This window comes from Triturus cristatus, chromosome 1_2, assembly GCF_964204655.1.
Source record: "Triturus cristatus chromosome 1_2, aTriCri1.1, whole genome shotgun sequence".
NCBI classification, from domain to species: Eukaryota; Metazoa; Chordata; class Amphibia; order Caudata; family Salamandridae; genus Triturus; species Triturus cristatus.
The window spans coordinates 1,000,903,862-1,000,926,113 of record NC_140580.1 but is presented as its reverse complement, the minus strand read 5'-3'; the positions used below and the strand labels follow the sequence as shown (position 1 = coordinate 1,000,926,113).

The window sequence follows — 22,252 nt, the reverse complement described above, 5'->3', positions numbered from 1 at the left end:
ATCTGCACGTTCACTTTCTTCCTTTTCTCTGTTTTCATAATATTGGGCCGTAGCCAATATTTGAGCAGTGGTAGAAACAGCCCACGAACTCTCAGAATTCTTCAACTTGTTGCTGAGTTCGGGCAACAAGTTCGATACAAATTTATCAACTAACAACCGCTGACCACCCTCCGAACTCATGTCCTGACCACTATGATCAACAAATGCTTCCTCAAATCTCGTAAAGAAATCGGAGACACTCTCATCCCTCTTTTGCTTACACGCGGACAATTTGTCCCAATTGACGCGCATCGCTGGCATAAGCGTTTTCATAAGAGTAATAATCCTCTGGGGCAAATCAACAATAAGCTGTTCAGGTTTAGCCCCACCAACTTGCTGGGCGTCTGCCGCCGTAAGAGCAGCCCAGTCACCGCCTAACTCAGCCGCGTGATTCTCGTGACGAATTTTCGCCCAAATCGGCTGAGGCACTACATTGCCAAACAACATGTCGATATCAGCAAGATTCATAACAGTAGCATCCACTAGTTGGGACAACTCCTTATAATAACCTGCAGGATTTTTACGAGGATCGGGCAAAGTTTGCTTCACCTGCAAAACTTCCGATCGCTTCCAAGAGAGGTGTATCCACACTCTCTGAAAACGTCCTGGGACAGCAGGATTAGCATTAGGATCACCTGGCATCCACACTGGGGGAACTTCTCGCATAGGATATTGACCAGGTTTTGCCATCCACTCTTCGGTCTCGTCTTTGAACAACGCTCGAGGTTGCACTGTACATCAAAAGGATAACAGACGTTCTAAAGCAGCTCGAACCTTATCACCTACAATCACACCAGTTGTAAATTGATGCTGAAGCTCAGAAACCTCAGACGGTACATTGTCGTCCACATTGTCGCTCACATCATGATCCCATTCTTCCCTCAACGATTTACACATTTCCTCAAACACGAATCGTTGCGTGGGCGCATTAAACTGGGAAAATGTTTCAAACACTATACGCGAAGTGTACTTAACAGGATTACGAATCCATTTACGTGCCATTTTTACCAAGGATTCACGTTCCCTACCATCAGGAAGCTGGCTACGCCTCTGAGCAACATCAGAAAGAGTCGATCCAAGTATTGGCCCAAAAAGCGGAGAATAAAGAGTAGCAACAGCATTCAGGAGATGGCTACGAACAGAAGGAGAAGAAGAAGACGGCACAGGAGCAACAACAGTAGGAGTGGAAACAGTAGAGGTGGACGCGGCACCAGAAGTAGCGGGAACGACATGCTGAGGAGGGGCTGGAAAAAGCGCAGTAGGAAGAGAAGCCGGTAAAGGAGGATTGACAATTTGCGGCACAAGAGGATTCGGGGGAGCGGGAGGAACGACGGGCTGACCAGCAGCCGCCAAAACAGCAGGTTGAGGAATAGGAAGAATCATAGGACCCACAGTATCTGGAGCATAGGGAGGTGGTGATTTCAACAAATAAGATAGGAGCGAATCTTCTATCACTTCTTCTCCCGTCTTATCAGCATTATACGGTAACACCGGGTAACACTTATCCACCGCCATATGATGAAGTCGAGCACTAACTTCCTGCTCTTTCTCATCTTTGTCTCGCTGATACTGTTCAGCATTTTGCATCACCGTAATGACACCTTCTCTCTTATTCTTCTTACTCTGTTTGATTTCTTTCTGCTTGGCCTCTTTACGCCATAACCGGAAGGAATCAAACATGGCTGGCCTAGCCTTCTTTTTAAACAGTTTAGCTTCCAAATTATCTAAAACGGCAGTTTCGAAACTACCATGTGATGGCCAACTAAGAACACCATCATTTTTAGTATAACGGACCCAATATTCGTTATATACGATAGGACCCACACCATGGCGACTATAGAGCTCATAAATTGGAGTTACAACCGGAGGTATCGGACATGAATCCTCCAGCCGGGAATCCATTCTGCAACATTTAAGAAACCCAAACAAAGTACTACGGCCAGGCATCATGCACACTAACCGAGTTTACAAACTTCAAGGGCTATCGAATTATGATGTCCTCGCACAAAAATGCGAGACCCTCGGTTTTGGCAATTGCAATTGTCAAATAAAACCCAACAACTAAGAACCACAAATGCTATGGAACCATGCAAACAACAAAGGAACACTGGGAGCGACCCACAAATACTTAACTGAAAGAGCAATGGCGTCACCAGGAAGGCCCGTCTATCGTCTCGCCGTACAAAGGACTACGCCAGGCGCCAAAACAGGTCGACAGGCAGGGCATCAGTCCGTCGCAGCCGTCAGGAGGCGGGGATCTTCGCGGGAAAAGACGTCGGGCCACTTATTTCGACAACTGGATCGATGAAGCGGGGTGCACCTTCCCTCGGAGATTTAACACGAAGTTCCTCACGATCGTCGGGCTTTGGACCGGTACCGCTGATGTCGCCCCACGTTGGGCGCCAACTGAAGGACTGGGTTATTCCAAGACCCAGCGGTGCCAGGGAACAACACCTGAAACCTTCGTGGGTTACCTGTTCTGGCGTACGAAACACAGAGACACGGGACACTTCCAGCGACGTCAGAGATCAGCGTTTATTTACTGCAGGGATACAGAGATCACAAGAAGTACACAACGTGTAGGTTCTCTGAGACTGCTTCAAATTGCAAAAGTGGATCGCTCCTTTTATACACGTTTTTGCCATTGCACAGTATGGCGAACAAAAGTTACAACTCAGTTCCCACAATAAACTTCAAAAGAGTCGCGTTCATGTTTCAGGAGGCCGGAACATAATTACAGCAGCATTGCCGGTTCCCAACTGTAAAAACATATCTACCCCGCAATAAAACACATTCCACTCTGACCGTAAACACATTAGGAGAGAGGACAAGAACAGATGCAAAGAAAGGACAAGGATGCACAACAGGTTAAAGAAGAGTGTCGGGAGTAATAAAGGAAACTTGATGACAGGATCAAAGACCTCGTGTCCAATGCATGCATGACTGAAACAATAGGCTAGCACGGCAAGATGAGTCCCGAGCGGGGCCATCTGCCTTCGCCGTGTCCTTTCCCTTATCGTAAAAGTCACCCTCAAGGAAACACGTATCCCTCATGTAAGCTTGGGAGTCCCAGGGTCACGAAGCGGGCAACGTCCGTTCGCTGGCTACTTGAGGGCAAGAAACAAAATGGATGTCGTATTTAAAATGGAACCCGAGGGTTCGGATGAACAAACCCAAAAATGAGACGAACCATACGTGGTTGCGTAGCGAAACTGCGTACACCCACTATACTCGTCATTTGCGGTTCGTAGACACCAAACTCATCCATATTCGTCACCACTCAAAAAGTGTCGGTCCGTCTCATACGGAACCTCACGGCCAATGTTTTTTTTGGTACCAAAGCGTTGTCCGGCAACCAAGCTGGGAGCAGCACAGCGGTCCAACCCCACCAACCTAGGCCCAAGGGCTTTAGTGTCGCAGAGGTAGCCAGTCTACTAACGAGCAGCGATGTTGAAGAAATGTCATTACCGCAAAGTAGTACACAATCAAGTTCAACGCAGGTGCAAACTCAGCAGATCAGTGTCAAGCCGCCGCAACCAGAACAGCAGCAGCCGCCGCAACCAGAACAGCAGCAGCCGCCGCAACCAGAACAGCAGCAGCCGCCGCAACCAGAACAGCAGCAGCCGCCGCAACCAGAACAGCAGCAGCCGCCGCAACATCCCACCATAGTAGTTGTTGCTCCTGACGTAGGGGCATTTCAGGAAATCGAGCTTCCTGCAGACAAAGTGGAGCGATGTCAAACCACTGTTTCAGAAGATCAATTGTCTTCCAGACCACCAGCAAGGAAAAGGAGGCTTAGTCCATCATCTTCTTCTTCAAGCCCCGCTTCTGATGATCGTGATGACACTTGGGTCCCACCAGCTCGGTCTGAGAGTGAAGTACGCCACAAGACATTGCTTCTGAAAAGGAAGGTCCCAGAAAAACTTATAGTTATGGAGGTAGATGTAGAAGAGGGGGGTGATGATGTTGATCAAGACGAGCCAGTCATCACGCACATTACTCCCGCCCCAAAGGGATTGGAGACCGACATTCTCACCCTATCCAGAAAGGCTGGTACTGAGCGGGATGTAGCACGGATCTCACCAACACGGTTTACACCACCACTACCTCCAGCTGCCATATTTTCCAAGGCCCGGCAGGGACCTACATCCAGCTCAACCATCTCAGTAGGAAGTGGTAGTAAAAGTCCCAGTGTAGGTGGACAGGGTCACATATTTTCAAGCACCCCCTCAAGTTCATCTGGTGTTGAAAGTGGCACATCCAGCAGTGCCAGAAAGTTTTCCTCCCCAGTTTGGGACTTTTTTTCTGTTAGCGCCAAGGAGGAGAACGTTGCTATATGCTCAATTTGTCGGCAAGGTGTTCGGCGTGGTAAGCTTGGTACAAACTATGGTACTGGAGGACAAGCAAGTCATCTCAGAATACACCACAATATCGTGTGGGAGGATCACCTACTTAAGTTAAAAGAAAGTAGAAAAACTAAACCCATTGAAGTTGGTCAGCAATCAGGGAGCGATATTATTGTGGTGGCAGGTGAAGAACAGGGAGACATTTCTAGCCCTGTCTCCAGTAGTGCAGTCACTGCAGTGGTAACGCCCACATCCTCCTCAGTAACATCAGAGTGGCACCGCAGTAAGAGCCATACTCAGAGTGTGGGTGAGACATCAAGGCGACCGGCGAGTACCTCAATGAGACAATCTGTGTCGTTGAGCCTTAGTGGGTTAATGAAAACAGCACCACTAAGGAAAGTAAGCCAGCCTACCATTGACAGCATGTTTAGGTTGGAGGGGCAGTTCCAACGCAACCACCCAACGGCACGATTGTACAATGCGAAGCGGGCTAAAATGTTAGCGCTGGACCTTCTTCCTTTTTCATTTGTGGAAGGGGTGGGTTTCCTTGAATTTGTGTCTGCCATCTGCCCGAAATGGAAAGTTCCCAGCCGGTCCTATTTCGCAAGAATTGCTGTTCCGGCACTACATCATGATGTGCTGGGATTGGTTGGTCAAGGTTTGCGGCAGAGTGCTGTGCACAATATCCACCTGACAACAGACATGTGGAGCAGTTGCCAAGCCACAGATTACATGTGCATCACTGCACACTGGATCTCTTTTGTGGGGGTTAGAGATCAACTATCTGCACGAGGTGTTGTTGACACAGCTGCGATTTTTGAAGGTACTCGGAAACATGCAACTGTAGCCATGTTCGCCATGGAGAAATCTCATACGGCTGAAAACATTTTAGAAGAGTTTCGCACCAAGGTTTTGGAATGGCTGCGGCCCAGAGGGCTTGGTATTGGCTTTGTTGCCACAGACAATGGCAGTAATGTACTGAAGGCCATGGAACTTGGTTCCTATTTCAGGGTTCCGTGTTTGGCACACTGCATAAACATTATAGTGCAAGACTTTCTGAAAAAAGAACCCATAGTAAGCAATTTACTGGCCATCTGCCGAAGAATATGCACTCATTTCAGCCATTCTTTTAAAGCTCGGAAGCAGCTGAGGATCATCCAACGTGACTTTAGGATGCCAGTAAAGGCACTCATCCAGGAGGTGGCAACACGTTGGAACTCAACGTATTACATGCTTGATCGTCTGTACGAACAGCACAGGTCACTCAATGAATATGTCTGGTACAAAAGCAGTGATGCTAGTGTTAAAGGCATGACCCTTCAGAGGGAGCAATGGACCCTAATTAAATGCCTGACTGAGATGCTGTCTCCTTTTGAGGTCTTCACACGTGAAGTCAGCAAGGAGGACTGTACAATGGGCCAAGCTATCCCATTGTTGCAAATGCTAGAGCATGAGCTGAATAATGTGTCTGAATCCTACAAAGGTGTAGAGGACAGAAGGCAAGCCCATGACTTGGTGGAGAGCTTATCCAGGCGCTTATCAGAAAATGTAAGGATACAAAATAAAATGTTGTCACAAGAACATTACATTTGTGCCACAATTCTGGATCCACGTGCAAAATTAGGACTATTCCTTTCTTTTTCCGACAATGATGTTGCCCGCTACAAAAGTTGTATAGCTGAAGCAGCCATCAAGTTTGAAAACGAAGGGCTGCTAATTAAAAGCCCGCCACATCAACCCCCAACAAGTACTGATACTGAAGCAGGCCATGCAGAATCAAGTGCAACTTCGTCGGCTGAGGGCAGTGCGGTTGGCTCACAATCGCAACACTCACCATCACCATCGACTACAGAAACAATAACTGGATCATTAGGCCGAGTACAATCATTATCAGATTGGTATGTAAAGATGGGCTATTGTAAGCACAGTGCTGATGCACAGAAAAAACAGCACAAAAGCTTACCAGCAGCAACCCTGAACATTGACCGGATGGTCCAGGCCTATCTGGACGACCCAACAGAGGTGTACGTTGATCAAAACCCAGTGCAGTATTGATATAGGAAAAGGTCTGAATGGCCACAGCTCAGCTGGCTGGTGATAAGCTATCTGGCTTGCCCTGTCGCAAGTGTCTCTTCCGAACGTGTTTTCAGTGCTGCTGGTTCCATTGTAACCTTGAGAAGGACCAGTCTATCTCCAAAAAACGTGGAGAGGTTAACAATGATCAAAATGAATCAGCACTTCATACCACCGAATTACACAATGCATGAATCAACAGAGGAAGATGAGGACAGCGGCTCAGGTGACGGAAGTATTGTGTCAGATGATTACCTACTACTGGAAGATCCCCCAGAGTTTGATGATGAGCTATACTTCCCTGACAATTAGGCTTGCACTTACTGTCTTCCTCCCTTTTTTCCCCCTTTGTTTGTGTCTGTCGTTCCGGTTATAAACTTGTGAATCGCAACAAATGCATTATCACCGTCTTCTACTCTTCTAATTTAAGATACAAGTTTCAGGTGTCTGCCATTTGACACTACAGTCCTCAGAATCCAGCTCCTCTGCTCGATCATACTGCATCTCCTGCTCAATTCCATTTCCCTCATGAATGATGATTGGATGATGGTAACAACAAATTCAAACTTTCCTCGTCCTGCCAATAAGTGGACCATGAATCTGATGACTTCTATAGCTATCCTCCTTCAGAGCCGAGAGAGACTGGCCATTAACTGAAAATAAGATGCAACAGGTAATGATTGATGCCATGCATTGGCCGCAGAATCGCAGACTGAATGATGTAGATTTTGTTGTGTGTGTTGCGCATGAATTGATGTAATTGTGCACTGCCACTAATCAACATTCTACAGAACACACTAATTTTCCCCTTCTTGCAAACAAGAAATGTGTACTTCTCCTGCATCTTGGTGATACATTGCTTTTAATTCAATACAGGAAGGGGACTCACTCAATCTGCGCAATGCAAATGACTGTGACTTAACAGCACCGTCCATCATGATGATGGCGAAAGAGACGGCCTGCAGCGTTAACGAGATGAGATGCAACAGGTAATGATTGATGCCATGCATTGGCCGCAGAATCGCAGACTGAATGATGTAGCTTTTGTTGTGTGTGTTGCGCATGAATTGATGTAATTGTGCACTGCCACTAATCAACATTCTACAGAACACACTAATTTTCCCCTTCTTGCAAACAAGAAATGTGTACTTCTCCTGCATCTTGGTGATACATTGCTTTTAATTCAATACAGGAAGGGGACTCACTCAATCTGCGCAATGCAAATGACTGTGACTTAACAGCACCGTCCATCATGATGATGGCGAAAGAGACGGCCTGCAGCGTTAACGAGATGAGATGCAACAGGTAATGATTGATGCCATGCATTGGCCGCAGAATCGCAGACTGAATGATGTAGATTTTGTTGTGTGTGTTGCGCATGAATTGATGTAATTGTGCACTGCCACTAATCAACATTCTACAGAACACACTAATTTTCCCCTTCTTGCAAACAAGAAATGTGTACTTCTCCTGCATCTTGGTGATACATTGCTTTTAATTCAATACAGGAAGGGGACTCACTCAATCTGCGCAATGCAAATGACTGTGACTTAACAGCACCGTCCATCATGATGATGGCGAAAGAGACGGCCCGTTAACTTAAGATGAGAAGGAACAGGTAATGAATGATGACAATTAATGGCATGCATTGGACACCTGACTCTGAGCTATTGGTCTTTGTGTTTGCGTTGTTTGTTTGTTATGCACAAAGTGATGTCAAAGTGTACTAGTAGTAATCTATCTTTCTGTACACAATAAAGAATGACTCAACAAGTCAGTAATATTTATATTTCTACTCTGGTTGTGTCATAAAAATTATACTTATACTGCAGGCCGATCTTCAGTCAGTAAAAGTATCAGAGATGATGATGAAGTCAGGAGGAGGATGTTTCAGGAGTGGCATAAAACGGAAAAGCCTAAAGGTAAACACGTCAACAACAACCACAGCAGACCCAAATGTCTGTGTAGAAGTTGAATAGAGTGTAGCGGTGGGATGACTGCAGTGCATTGATTTTACTAACTTTAACTGTAAAATGCTATGTTTGGAATGGATAATGTGCTTTGCGTTTGTCCAACTCTTTGAGAGAAAAAAAAAGGACTCTAAAGTGTTAACGTAGGATGTGCTAATGGTAAGCACTGTGGGCCTGATCTCTCCTGTTACTGTTGAAGGTCAATGCTGGAAACAGACTAGAGTAGAGATGATGCATATGCATACATGCCACCTCGGAAAGTGTTCTTGTTGCACTACACCATCACTTGTGCATTTGTTTTCACTTTCTTTCTCAATATCCCCTTTGGTTTTCAATCTAAAATTACAGGCCGGGCCTTGGCCAAAACTTTGTAAAACATTACAATGCATATTAATTACCTTACCAATCAATCACCTTTTTTTTCCAGCCGGGCAGTGGCGAGTGGCGAGGCGACACACCCAAGATTGATGGACGAGAGGAGCAAGAGGAATGCCGAGATGCAAAAAAACAGTCCACATTTTTGACAAGGATAAGACAGTAACAGTATCCACTTTTAACTTCTTTTAAATAATTTGATTAATATCTTGTATACAATCTTTACAACTGTGTGTTCTTGGAGTTGTTATTATCAATCATCATTACGTTTGCTATGTGTTTACGATTTTTGACTACCAATATTTAACATTTCTATTTGCTATCTGTTAAAGTATTAAGGCCGGAACAGAACAAGAAATAGAAGTGTATGTAATCCGGGTCTCATCATCATGCATGCATTGCCTTTTTCTCCCTTAACATATGGAATGGATATGGTATGGTAGTCTTCAATGATTGTTGTTTGTTTGTCTATGTATGCATACTGTTTTTCTATGTCAAACCTTACCCAAAATCCCCCTTCCCATCCATTCAACAAACCCTAACCCTCTTCCCCCTGGCTGTGTGACTTATTGTCGAGGTGTAACTAAATTAAATGTACACCAATACTTAATCACACACTTGCTGGGGCGGATGTGGTGAAAGCAACACTACTTCAATTTCAATGCAGAGCGATGATCTTCTTCTGCTTGCCCACCCATGAGTAGGATATTTCAGAGGTTATTTTATTTAACAAAAGAACATATACCTCAGCATGAATTGCCGGCATTGATTGGATTTGTTTGTTGTCATTCCTCATATACAGCACTAACTGTTAGACTGTTGGCATAGTCAAGTGACTCGAGTCGACAAAACTATAGTTTGTAACTCTGTCTAGTAGGCTATCCTCATAATAACCACCATTCAGTTTTTTTGTCAAATATTTGAGCATATAATTGTTGCTCGGTAAATTCTGTGATGTACTTCATTCAACTACTCCTCTAACAGTCTCTCAAAGGCAATTGACTATCTCCTTTTCTTTTTTTGGAAATGCTGCCACCCTGCCAGTGTATACTACTACTACTATACTACCACCACCACCACCCCAATCATGGCATGTATGAAAAAGGAAACCATCTTCACCATGCAGCCAGTGCTGTGCCACAGTTGGACATAAACATCAAGCACCGGTAAGAGAGAAGTTTGGGGGAGGCAGAATTAATAATGGACATGTTGAAAGAATGCATAGACTAGAGGACAGACTGAAAGTACTAGAAGGACCAGTCAATGAGTGAGGTGTGTCGCATCTATCTGTTTGTGTCTTATACAGTCAGCAAATTATTGAAATCAAACACAGGCTATGGGCGGCCATGCACCAGTAAGGAAACAGTGTGATGTAAAACAGTTACCCCACCTATAAAACATTAACAATATTGCATGTAACATAGAAAAATATATTTAATTTACCCTAACAAATAAACTAAACCCACAAAAGCTGACCCACCCACTCCCCTAACCCCAACCACTGTCCACAGTAGAAAAAAGTCAAACGCCAAACGAGTAAAGAACAGGAATTAAAAAAGGGGCAGTGACAGGGACTAACTGGTGGGGCGGGACTGGAGGAGGACACGCATCTGGCGCATCTCGTCCTCTAAATGGGCGACGCGGCGTCTAGGGCCGCGGCAGTTGCAGCCACAGTGGGGGGGGCACCGGAGATGACACGGAGGCGGCGGGCAGCCGCCAGGCGATGGCGCCGTACCGCTGGAGGGCGGTGGCTGGGGCCCGGGGCACTGGAGGAGGCTTCAATAGCTGCTGCAGTCTCCTCCTCCTCCTCGGCTAGGACCACCAGCCGCCGGTATTCATGCTGGATTGCCTCCAGCTTCCGGCGCCGTGCCTTGGCGGCCAACTCCTTCCGGTTGAGTTTCGGAGTTGCTGTGTATCAAAAAGAAAAAAACAAGACAATTGTAAAATATAGTCTTAATAAAACAGTAGTACAAGGTAATTATTTATACACATACACCCTTATGCATCAAGCCAAAATCCAGTCGGTAAAATACCGATTCCTTATTAGCTCCCGGTATTAAGTAAAAAATACCCAATCCCAATGCATCAACCCAAAAGCAGAAATCGGTATTTAAGGAATCCTTAAATAGCGATTCTTTAAATAGGGATTCCTTAAATACCGATTCCTTAAATAGCGATTGCATTTAAGGAATCCCAAAGTGAGATTCCTTAAATGCAATGCATCAAAGTTAAAAAATTAGCGATTTCGCTAATAAGGGGAGCAAATTACCATGAAGATGAACTGCATGGTAATTTGCAAAAACTGTGAAAAATGCACTTTTGTGCATTTTTCAAAGTGTCATGTTGCGCACACACATGCCCTTAGAGCATGTGTGTGTGCAACATATGTGCACATATAATTTTCAGGGGTGCAACAGGGTGTCCTTTTGACACCCTGGCACCCTTGAAAGTGCTCCAGCTATTAGCGATTCGGTAATACCGAATCGCTAATACAGAATGGCTTTACATTCATTCCTATGGGCCTCCAAGCCCATAGGAATGAATGGGTAGGTATTCCTTATTACCGATTCGGTATTACCGATTCGGTAATAAGGAATGTTAAGGAATCGCTATTTGAATAGCGATTCCTACATGCATAGCCTTTTGCTATTCCTTATTAGCGATTCCTTATTTTTCGCTAATAAGGAATCGCAAATGCTAATGTTGATGCATATGCCCCATAGTGGCATGGTAGAGTAGCACTATAAAATAAAGCACAGTAGTACATAACATTTTAAATGGCGCCCGTCCTTCTTCCTTCCACCTGTCTTACACTTTTTAGTTGAACAGTGCACCAGGTGCTCTTCTCCATAAAACTTTCAAAGCGGAGTTGAAATCAGATAGATGAGGCCATTGGTTACTCAATACTCCGGGTCCTAGTCCTATACCAATTAAAGGGAATTCTAGTCTTCTAGTTCACTCTTCAAACGTCCCCAAGAATAAGGGTGGGCGTAGTTCGCGAAGTAGCACTTCGCGAAGCTACGCAAAGTGAAGTTCGCACTACGCGAGCTACGCGTAGCACTTCGCGAACTGCGTAGTAACATGTTTGCACTGTGCAAGATGTTGTTTTCAATGATTGCACAGTGCGGACAAGCAACCGGCACTGTGCAATCATTGAAAATGGCATCTTGCACAGTGCGAGCTGTAGTTTTCTGCTGCTCGAGTAGATTTTTACTCGAGCGGCAGCTTTCTCAACGCGAACTGGTAGTTTCTCATCGCGAGCGGTCGCAAGCATACGCGACCCCTCGCAATGAGAAACTTGACCTCCTCGCGTTGGGAATCTCGCCGGGAGGTTTATTTTCCATGCTCGCGATCGCGAACAAGGAAAAAGTCTCGCCGGGATGTCATTTTGCTTGCTCGCGATCGCCAACTTGACGTTGAGGACCGCGAGCAAGCAAAAAATGACTGCAGCACTGCGCAACACTACGCTACGCGTGTTCGCACTGTGCTACGTGCAGTTTGCGTAGTGCGAAGTAGCGCGAACTTCGCAAACTACGCGAGCGTAGCGTAGTGCTTCGCCCAGGCCTACCCAAGAACTCATACTTACTTTCGACATCGGATAGCGGGCGGACTTTGTCCACCCGCCATCCGACTGCTAAAAAGGGTGGGTGTCCCGTGGGGACAATTAATTAGGATGATGCGCCCGGCACAGTGGCGGGCGCACCCTGTTTTTTTAAATTTAAATTCTGGTTGGCTTTGCTGAAAGCAATGCTAAAATGTTGTGCTGCTTTTCCAAGCACAACATGACGGGCCCCGCACGGAGCCTGTCACGTTTTGCTTTGAAAGTCGGGGGGGTACCATAGCATCGGTAGGTACCCTCCATGGGGGCCCCCAAGCATACTCTGCAATGTGTGCATGCCTTTCCTTGGCGGACGGCAATGCCGCCACGCAAAGGCATTCCAAAATGCAGATTATATGGCTGGCGGTGTGGTGAGAGAGACACCACCGCCATATTGAACCCTTTTCCGCCTGGACATGTCTGAATATTTTCTACAGGGATGGCGGGAGGTTTGCCCCTGTGGTGACGGCAGTGAATTCCAGCCGGCCCGGCGGGGGCAATACGCCCACCATCCTAATGGGGCCCTAAGTCACAACTGTACAGTATACATATACATACAGTACACCCTTGCAGTGAGTGTGCTGTCAAGTTCAACAATAGTTAAAGATTATGAATCTAACTTACCACCGCCTGCCACTGGTGCTGCCACTCCCCCTACCGCTCCGTTGCTATCTGCAACTGCCGCATCCTCGCCCTCGGCGTCGCCTTCGCTGGCCCCAGCAATGGTGGTCGGTAGTGCGCCTAGAAAACATTACACATTTATTAGGCGTCATATACACCTCCCCCCTATTAATCAGTAGCAAGGTAGAAAAATTAGTTAATACTAACATACATCACTAGTACAAATCAGGTAGTAGTAGAGTAGACACTAATAGTTATATGATCATTGTAGCCTTTGCTTGATTAGCCCTAGCCATGCACATGTGACGTTACCTTTACCTTGCAGCTTCTTAAGACACCTTTGAGCCCACATGACCTGCCTCACACTGCTACTGTCTAGTCTACGCGCTGCGTACAAGCGGTCAACAAACATTAACAAGCCACTTTTTTAGGAAGAACTGGTGTACTACTGTTACTGTTAGTCCATATTGTTTATCCATAGATGCTACACTTTTTGGCACGGCTGAGAAATGCTTGCAAGTTGCAATATACTAACGCACACCATTTCTTTTTTCGCATTACAGACGCAAGATTCCCTTCTACGAACCAGAGCTTCTGAACGATGCACCAACTACCAGTACTAGGTTCTTCTGAGGTGAGGGGTCCCTTCACTCACATCTTCATTTATAAATGTATATAAACTAAATTGCTATGGGATGGTGGTGCTGCCTTCCACCACTGTTCAGTTATCATGATTTAATTCCCAACTGTATAAGTGTAACAATGTATATTGTTTTAATGTTATTGATTTGCCGGTTGGTGCTGCTAAGAAAACAGTGTACAGACCTTCTCAAATTGAAATAAACATTTTAAACTTACATAGACTTCGTGGTATTTGGTGTGGAGTGGACTAAGTTACACGAGTGAGCAAATTAAAGTAAGGGTGTGCATGTGAATTGCTTCCACGACAGAGGTTGGGTGTGTTATGTTCTGGGTTGTCTACTTGTTGGGTATCTTGGGGGGAGGGTTCCGAGACCTAATAGGTATGACAAGACAGTACTATAGTCAAGCAGTGGAATTGTGGTGGGTGCGGAATTTCTGATTGAGGTGTGCAAGGAAGGTCCAACCTACCATCACCAACATCCTATTTTCTGGTGCAAATGTATGTGCAAGATCCCTACAACAGTGGTATGTCCTATAGGGTATCATATCAAAATATTAAGAAATCTGGTAGGGCTGTTGCTGTGAATTTTCAAAGCCTCAACATCAATAAGAGTAAAAGTAGTACAAGACAACGACCCAACGGATTGTACGAGCTACTGGTGAATATGAGTTTTATATTACAACCTTTCACAAAGAGTGGCACTGGCCAACTGGGCAAGACTAGCTACTACAGTACAGACAGACTGATAGTATGTAGTAGTACTCAGTCATCATAGCGGAGGCAGGGATAAGATTTTTGAAACCGTACAGATCGAAGGATAATTGGTGGTAAAAAAATAGCATTTGGAAACACACTATAGTTCGGGAGAAATGGGGCAGTAAAAGTTATGGAATAAGAAATATTATTAAAAACAAGAAGACTTACTGGGGCCAGCAGAGGAGCCCTCAGCGGTGTCCTCCTGGTGGTGTTCCTGTCCCGCCGACTGCCCAGTCCCTGTCGGTCTGCCCCTGGGTGCTGATGGACAGGAAAGATATAAGAAAGAGACAAACATTGATGGATGGTGTCAAACAAATACAATATTTTTCAACAACGGTCAAAAAACACTTATGTAAACAACAATTGCAATAACTACATTGACCGATCTCATCTGGTCAACATGTAATATCGGGGGATTCGCAGTTCGACTACTTAAGTTACTATTTATCAACAGTAATCCAGTCTTCCATTCTGATTCCAGAAAACTAAGTTACAACTAAGCCTAAGTAGTAGTACAACGTACCACCCAACCTAGCCCACCTATTCCAGGCATGCCAATTGTACATTAAGTATGCATTTCCACTGTATTCCTCAACAATGTGTATGGTCCAATCATGGAGGACACATGAACATGACTACATTTTTTGTATACACCAAATTTTGGTTTGATTGATGCTGATCTGCTACTGCTAAGTAACTGCTAAGCCTACCTCCACTCATTGAACAAACTAGAAAAGGTTCTAAAGACTGCCGTACTAGCAGCACGTCATGTAACTGAGTGAGGGGGGGCATCACGCATACCACTAACCAATTAGAAGGTCCTTACAAAGTACCTAAACCTAAGTATCATTCCGCCCCTATCTATTAGTGACAGGACAAAGTAAGGAGTGGACGTGAGTCACTGTAGCATTACGTAACTTAATTTCTCTAAAATAAACTCGTAAAGAATCACGCTAAGCAAGCGCAAACGCAAAGCTGCAAACAAGTAAGATTAGTAGTAGCGCAGAAGAGCACCTGTGTCATAATCACAGAAGACTTTTAAACGTTATTAACCTGGAATGTATTGTAAGTAAGGCTCCCTGTTTTCCGTTTTTACTGATTTTTACATATAAATACAGACAGAAAACCATTTATGTAATTGTCTGTATTTATTCTTAAATGTGGATAAAAACGGAAATTGGGTGCTTTTTGAGTGATTCTAAATACACTTTGCCATGACTGCCAAGCCAATAACTGTGTAGATTGGTAGGTAAGGGGGTTAAAAAAGATGACATTTTTAGTAAAAAGGCTTAGACAGCAGTAGATATGCACAAGGCTGATGCTGAAATGGGCCTATTTTCATATAAGAGCATTGATTTATCTTCTGCAGGTGTTCATATCACTGCAACCTGGCAGGCATTCAAGCATGACTGCATATTTATTGGTTAAATAAATGCGTAAATATACCAGTTTCAGCTTTATTTTTTTCACAAAACCCATAATAAATATGGATAAATACAGATAAAGTTGACAAAAAATAAATATGGATAAATGCAGACGGAAATGTCAAAAAAATAAATACCATAAAACCGGGAGCCCTAATTGTAAGCAGCAACATTCTAGCTGGTTGGAAGGAAAAAAAGATGTTCGCAATATATAACATAGAGCAGAAGAACAGACACAAAGTTGTAATAATTAAATAGGTACTCACCAAGCCCCGGGACCTCCACTCCTAGCAGGTCCAGCAGGTCCTGCTCACGGTCCAGGATGTCGGACCACCGGTGCGTCAGCTGTGCCTAGGTGCGCCGGACCCCAGAGATGCGCGACACTGCCCGGCGCACCTTCCCCCACCGCTGCCGACGCTCCCGGAGGCCGTACCCGGACCCAGGCCTGCCACCTGCTGCTAGGGTTGAGGGGAGGTGGCGCTGCACAAAGAAAATGAGTGCAGCCAACTCCACCTCCCCAAATAAGGCCCGTGCCTGCACCCCTTGTGGGCGCCGCCTTCCACATGGAAGGCGGTCGCAGCTCTGGCTGCGGCGAGCCCTACCCTTTGACATGGTTCTGGGGATGAGAGACGGGGTGGGAAAGAAAAGGTAATAAAATTAAAAAAGTAAGTAAAGGAAATAAATAGGCAATAGAAAGAGTGAAAAAGTAGCTAAAAAACAAAAAAAAAGTAGACAAAAACCAAAAGTATAGAAGCAGGAAAATAGTTAGAGAAATAATAAGTAATAAAGATCCAAAAAAAGTGGCTATAAACAAAGGATTGAAAAGATTTAGGGAGGATTGAAAATCAGGCCCCAGAACCATGCAATAGAGTGAAAAACAAGATGGCCGCGCCCATTGCGACCACGTGCGCAAGTTCGCGCGATATTTTCTCCCCGAGCAAGCAAAAAGCAACGCGATCAAGTAAAAGCGGTCGCGAACAGGAAATATCGACCGCGAACAGGCGCGAACATGCATTGCGCGACCCGGAACAGGAAGTAAGCATCGCGAGAGGGCGGGACAAGTGAAAATAAGATGGCCGCGCCTGTGAGCAACCGCATGGGTAAGTTGGCGACCCGCGATCACGCAAAAAATACCACGAACAGGCGGCAAAAAAACGTCCGCGTCTTCGTGATATTTCCGGCGTGTTTGCGGAGATTTTCTGCATTTTCGCGATAATTTGCAACAGTTAATTTCGCAAATTCCGCCCACCCCTAATTATAATGGGATATCCTGTACGGGTATTTGCACCTCATGATGTGGCAATCCTTTTAACAAGGAGCCGGACACAGTTCATGTCTCATAGTCGGCTGACTAAATATGAGAAAGTCATTCTTGGTGCAACAAATGTGAGTCTTGAGAGATGTGTGAATGTGAATTCAGCAACGCTGTTGCCAGATGCTGAAAATGTGGGTGTGAGAGATGATGTTGATCATGATTGCCTGGATGTGCTTGATTACTGTACAAAACCAAGACCAGACATAAGAGATCTACCACTGCCTGAGAGTGATCATGTGTTGTTTGTGGATGGATCTTGTTTGAGAACTGATGAAGGAATGCTGAGTGCTGCATATGCTGTGTGTACAGTTTCAGGAGTTGTGGAAGCATCACCCTTGAAAGGAGTTAAATCCACTCAAGTGGCAGAATTGGTAGCACTGACGAAAGCTTGCAGGATTGGAAGGAATGTAAGAGTGACTGTAATGACTGACAGCCAGTATGGCTTCGGAGTTGTCCATGATTTTGGCCAGCTATGGCTACAAAGAGGTTTCCTGACCTCAAGTGGAACTCCCATAAAGAATGCTGAAGTGGTTGGAAAATTGCTTGAGGCGATACAGCTGCCTAAAGAACTAGCAGTTGTAAAATGTGCTGCTCATAGTCAAGGTTATGATTTTGTCACCCTTGGGAACAAATTTGCCAATGACATAGCACAGTATTGTGCAAGGAATAATCACTCCATCAACCGGAGTAAAGAAAAAGAAATGTCTTCTTGTTCCTTAATGTTTACTAATGTGGTAGGAACATGGGAGGAAGAGAAACAGTTGCAGGATGAGGCAGGAGATGAGGAAATGAAAGATTGGGTGAAAGCAGGTTGTGCACCAAGGGAAAAGGACCACGTGTGGGTCTACAGAGATGGAAGACCAGTCATGCCCAACAGCATGATGTCAACAATGGCAAGGATGTATCATGGCCAGGGACACCTGGGGAGGGATGCTATGATAAGGGCCTTTAAGCAGACCTGGTACAATGCAAAATTCAGGCTGATAGCAGAGAGTCTCTGTCAGAGATGTCTGATATGTCAGCAATTCAATCCTGGAAAGAAAACAGTGGTAAGCCTAGGTACAATAGGCAGAGAGGGAGGAGCCTTCACCAGAATGCAGGTAGACTTCATTGAAATGCCCCAAGTCAATAGATTAAGGTATGTTCTGGTGGTAGTCTGTTTGTTCTCCAGGTGGGTGGAGGCATTTCCAACAAGAAGAAATGATGGGATAACAGTGGCCAAGCTATTGTTAAGAGAATTTATCCTACGGTACGGGTTCCCAGTAACCATTGAATCAGACAGAGGAGGACACTTTTATAATGAAATCATGAGTTTAATCTGTGAAGCATTGAGTGTACAGCAGAAGCTACATTGTGCTTACCGACCAGAGGCTTTTGATTTGGTTGAACAAATGAATGGTACCATCAAAAACAGAATTGGCAAAATGTGCCTGGCCACCGGAATGAAATGGCCTGATGTCTTGCCTCTAGTCCTGATGACAATTAGGTCTACTCCAGACAGAACAACAGGTTTGAGTCCACATGAAATCATCATGGGACGTGCAATGAGACATGCGTTTGTACCAGTCAACAAGCTGATGACTATAACTGATGACATGATTTTGGATTACTGTAAAGGCCTGGCTGACGCAGTCCATTCTGTGTTTCACCAGGTTGGAGAAGACCCCACCACACTTGAAAAGAAACCAGCCCATGATCTGAGCCCAGGGGACTGGGTAAGAATAAAAGTCCACAGAAGAAGAAACTGCCTAGTTCCAAGGTGGGGAAGACCAAGGCAAGTTGTTCTGACCACAACGACTGCTGTGAAGTGTGCTGGAGTGAAAAATTGGATACATGCAAGTCACACTCTGAGAGTTCCAAATCCAAATGATGGTACTGGAAAGGAATACTTTGAAGAATCAGATTCCAGTGATGATGCAGACAGTGAGGCAGTAAAAAGAAAGAAAAATCCTGAAAGGGGGGAAAGTGAGTCAAGAGAAACTTTTGTCCCGCCAGAAGGAATTCTGAAAGGAACATTACCAACATCAGAGACGAGTCTAGATTCTGAAGAAGTGCCTGAAGTCCCAACTAACAGTGACGAACACAAAAAGAAAGAAAGAAAAGAAAAGAACATTTCCACAGAGGTAATACCTGAATCAAATGAGGAAATTGGAGAAGTTCCACCTGAGATAATTCTTGAAGAAGAAGGGACAGAAAAAGATAGAGAGGGACAGATTGCGGAAGAACCTCGAGGAGGTGTAGGGAACATCGACAACAAGCTAGGTGAAGGGACAAGTAGACAGCAAGAAGATTGCGTGTCGGATACCCGAGGAGGGACAGAAGTAGGGAAATCTCAAACGGTGGGAAAAGAGACTGTTGGAGAAGGGAAAATTGTTGATGAACAAGAGGCAACTGAAACAGAATCTGATGAAAGTGAGAATTAGATACCTGAAGGTCGAGTTCTAAGAAAGAGAACTTGGATTGGAGAAAGAAACAGTAAAGAGGGAAAACAGAAAAGAAATGCTAAAGGAGATCTTTGGCCCAATAAGATAAAGAGACTGAGATACCTACTGACACGAGTTAACTCTTCGAAAGCTGAACAGGTGAACGAAGTGTCAAGTCAAAACCAAACGAAAGGAGAAGAAACAAAGAAATCTGAAGAAACTAAGAGAATCAGAAAATCAAACCAGAAGTATAAGTCACCAGAATGGACGTATGTGGCACTGCCTGAAGAAGGAGAAGAGGCAGATAGTCAAGGAAATCCAGAGGAGACTTTACTGAAAGTGGTTGAAGAAGAAGAAGCTGTTGGAATCCTGATAGTCATCTTGTCCGACATTGGAGAACAAACGGATGTTCAGGACCTGATACAGTTTGATGATGATGAAGAGACAGTGAAGAATGATGAAAACCCAAATTGAGTAAATCCAAAGAAAATCACTTGAAGAAGAAAAGTGAAGAAAAATATTAAGAACTAATAGATTGTATTAATCTGGTGGGTACTTGCTGCCCTAAAAGAGTTCGGTAGTGGAGTAGAAGAGGCTAAGTCAAAAGACACGGTCAAAGTAACAAGATGGCTAACACTGAGAATAATCAAAGTAGATGTACCTTCTTGAAAAGATGGTGCAAGATGTGCTGCTGCCGTACAGGATTATTAATGCTGCTTTGGAGCGTGCTTGCTCTACTAATTTCTTTTAGAGTTACAATAGACACTTTAAAAGGACATACTGGGAACATGACTAACATAGGGAAGAGTTCACAGAAGATAGTTCCAACTAGAATGAGCAATATACATGTACATAAGGATAGGTCTATTAATGATTTTTCTAGCAATGTGTTTTCAAAATTATTGTACGAATATGTAAAGACAATGGATGTAAGGGATTGCTACGTCTGTATGCAATTACCTGCCTCTGTTTCGGAAGGAGTGACTTATCATCACCTTCCGGCTACGTATGGAATTTCATGTAGTGTGTTGATTAGTATATTTTATATATTAGGGAAATTAGATTATAACATGTCAAATGTAGATAATATTCTTGGGCAACTGCCAATGAATAAAGAATTGAATCCTGCTAAAGAAGCTAACATTTTAGGTGAGATTTTTATTGAAACTAGAGCATTAACATTAGAATATGTTTTTAGAAACAATTTAACCTGCAGTTTGAAGGAGGAAGAGAAAACATTCCTAGACATGGTTGAGAGAAGAAGGTTGAACATGCATAAGAAAGCTGAAGGACATAAGATGAGTGAAACAATGTGGGATATTGAGAAAGAAAAAGAGTTGAAAAATGGGGCCAGTCCAACTTTGGCTCTAGATGCACCACAGAAAGGCAAATTATGCATTACCAGGAAGAAATCCCAGTATGATTATTATTTCATAGGGACTAGTGAGTGCCATGATACATACTTTATTGCAACCGGATGGGGATTTAGAGGTGGAGAAGATCCAGTTTTTCCGGGAGTGTAATATATTTGTGGGAACAAGGCTTATTACAGGTTGCCTGACCATTGGTATGGCACATGTTATGTTGGCCTGGTCTTTCCAAAGATTTTTCACATGGATAGAGTAGAAAATGCTGAACAAACTAATCCATTAACACGCTATAGAAGAGAAACATGGACAGAAATTGTAGGAGATATTTTTGGAGCTTTGATACCAGCAGTGGGAATATCATTGAATGCAATTGGCATTCGGAAGCTGTCAACAGTGGTGGATTGCTTGTCAACAAGCACCGCTGGAGGCTTTCTTTTGGTAAATACTGAAATGGTTGCTTTACGCGCTATGGCGATGCAAAATCAACTTGCCCTTGACATTCTATTGGCAAAAGAGGGTGGAGTCTGTGGAATGCTGAAAGTTCAACATTGTTGCACTTACATTCCTGACGAAAGCAAAGATCTTAAGGTCTATATCAAAAATATTACTGATTTGCATGAAGAATTAGTACCACTGGAAGCTGAAAGTATCTGGACTAAAATGGCTAATAAAATGATTGCTATCAAGGATTTTATAGCTAAAATAGGTAGTACTATATTCGGTAAGGTATTATTTCCATTAACATGTATAATTGTAGCATTATTAATTCTTAGATTAGGGTGTCTGTGTTGTAGATACAGAAGAAATAAAAAGAAAATAACACGAGAAAATGTTAAAAAGAGACAAAAGAAACCAGAAAGAGATCCACAAGAAATAGAATTAGAAGAACTTAGGGAAAGCATGTATATAGAAACTAAAAGAGAAGATGATATGGAAACAAGGGTTTGATAAATGAACAAGAAGACATTTTGAATTTCCTCAAAAGGGGAAATTAAATTGATTTTTGGGTTTTTGATTTTTGTGGTGATAAGATATCACCAAAGGGGGGATTGATGGAGCAGGGTTTTCAATATAAACCCAAATATCTGTACGTCATTATTAAAAATACTACTGATTAATTAGTAATTACTAAAGATTTGTCGTGTTTTGTCTAACCAACCTTATTAACAGAAGAATTACACGTGGGAATGCAATTGCATGGCTAAAATAATAAGTGAACTAAGTTGGTGAGCGAATTGACAGAATAGATGTTGCTTATGTGATGTTATTATGTTTTGTGCTTATAATTAATATGCATTA

At 44.0% G+C, this 22,252-nt stretch overlaps 1 long non-coding RNA gene across 1 annotated transcript; it reads right to left on the bottom strand.

Moving 5' to 3' along the window:
• Positions 1–10,596: 10,596 nt before the first annotated feature.
• LOC146868572 (uncharacterized) lies at positions 10,597–14,681 on the bottom strand. The gene is made up of 3 exons (XR_014966282.1): positions 14,590–14,681; positions 13,026–13,142; positions 10,597–10,711 (listed from the first exon to the last, which is right to left on the bottom strand). It is a non-coding gene; the product is annotated as an uncharacterized LOC146868572 (long non-coding RNA).
• Positions 14,682–22,252: the final 7,571 nt, after the last annotated feature.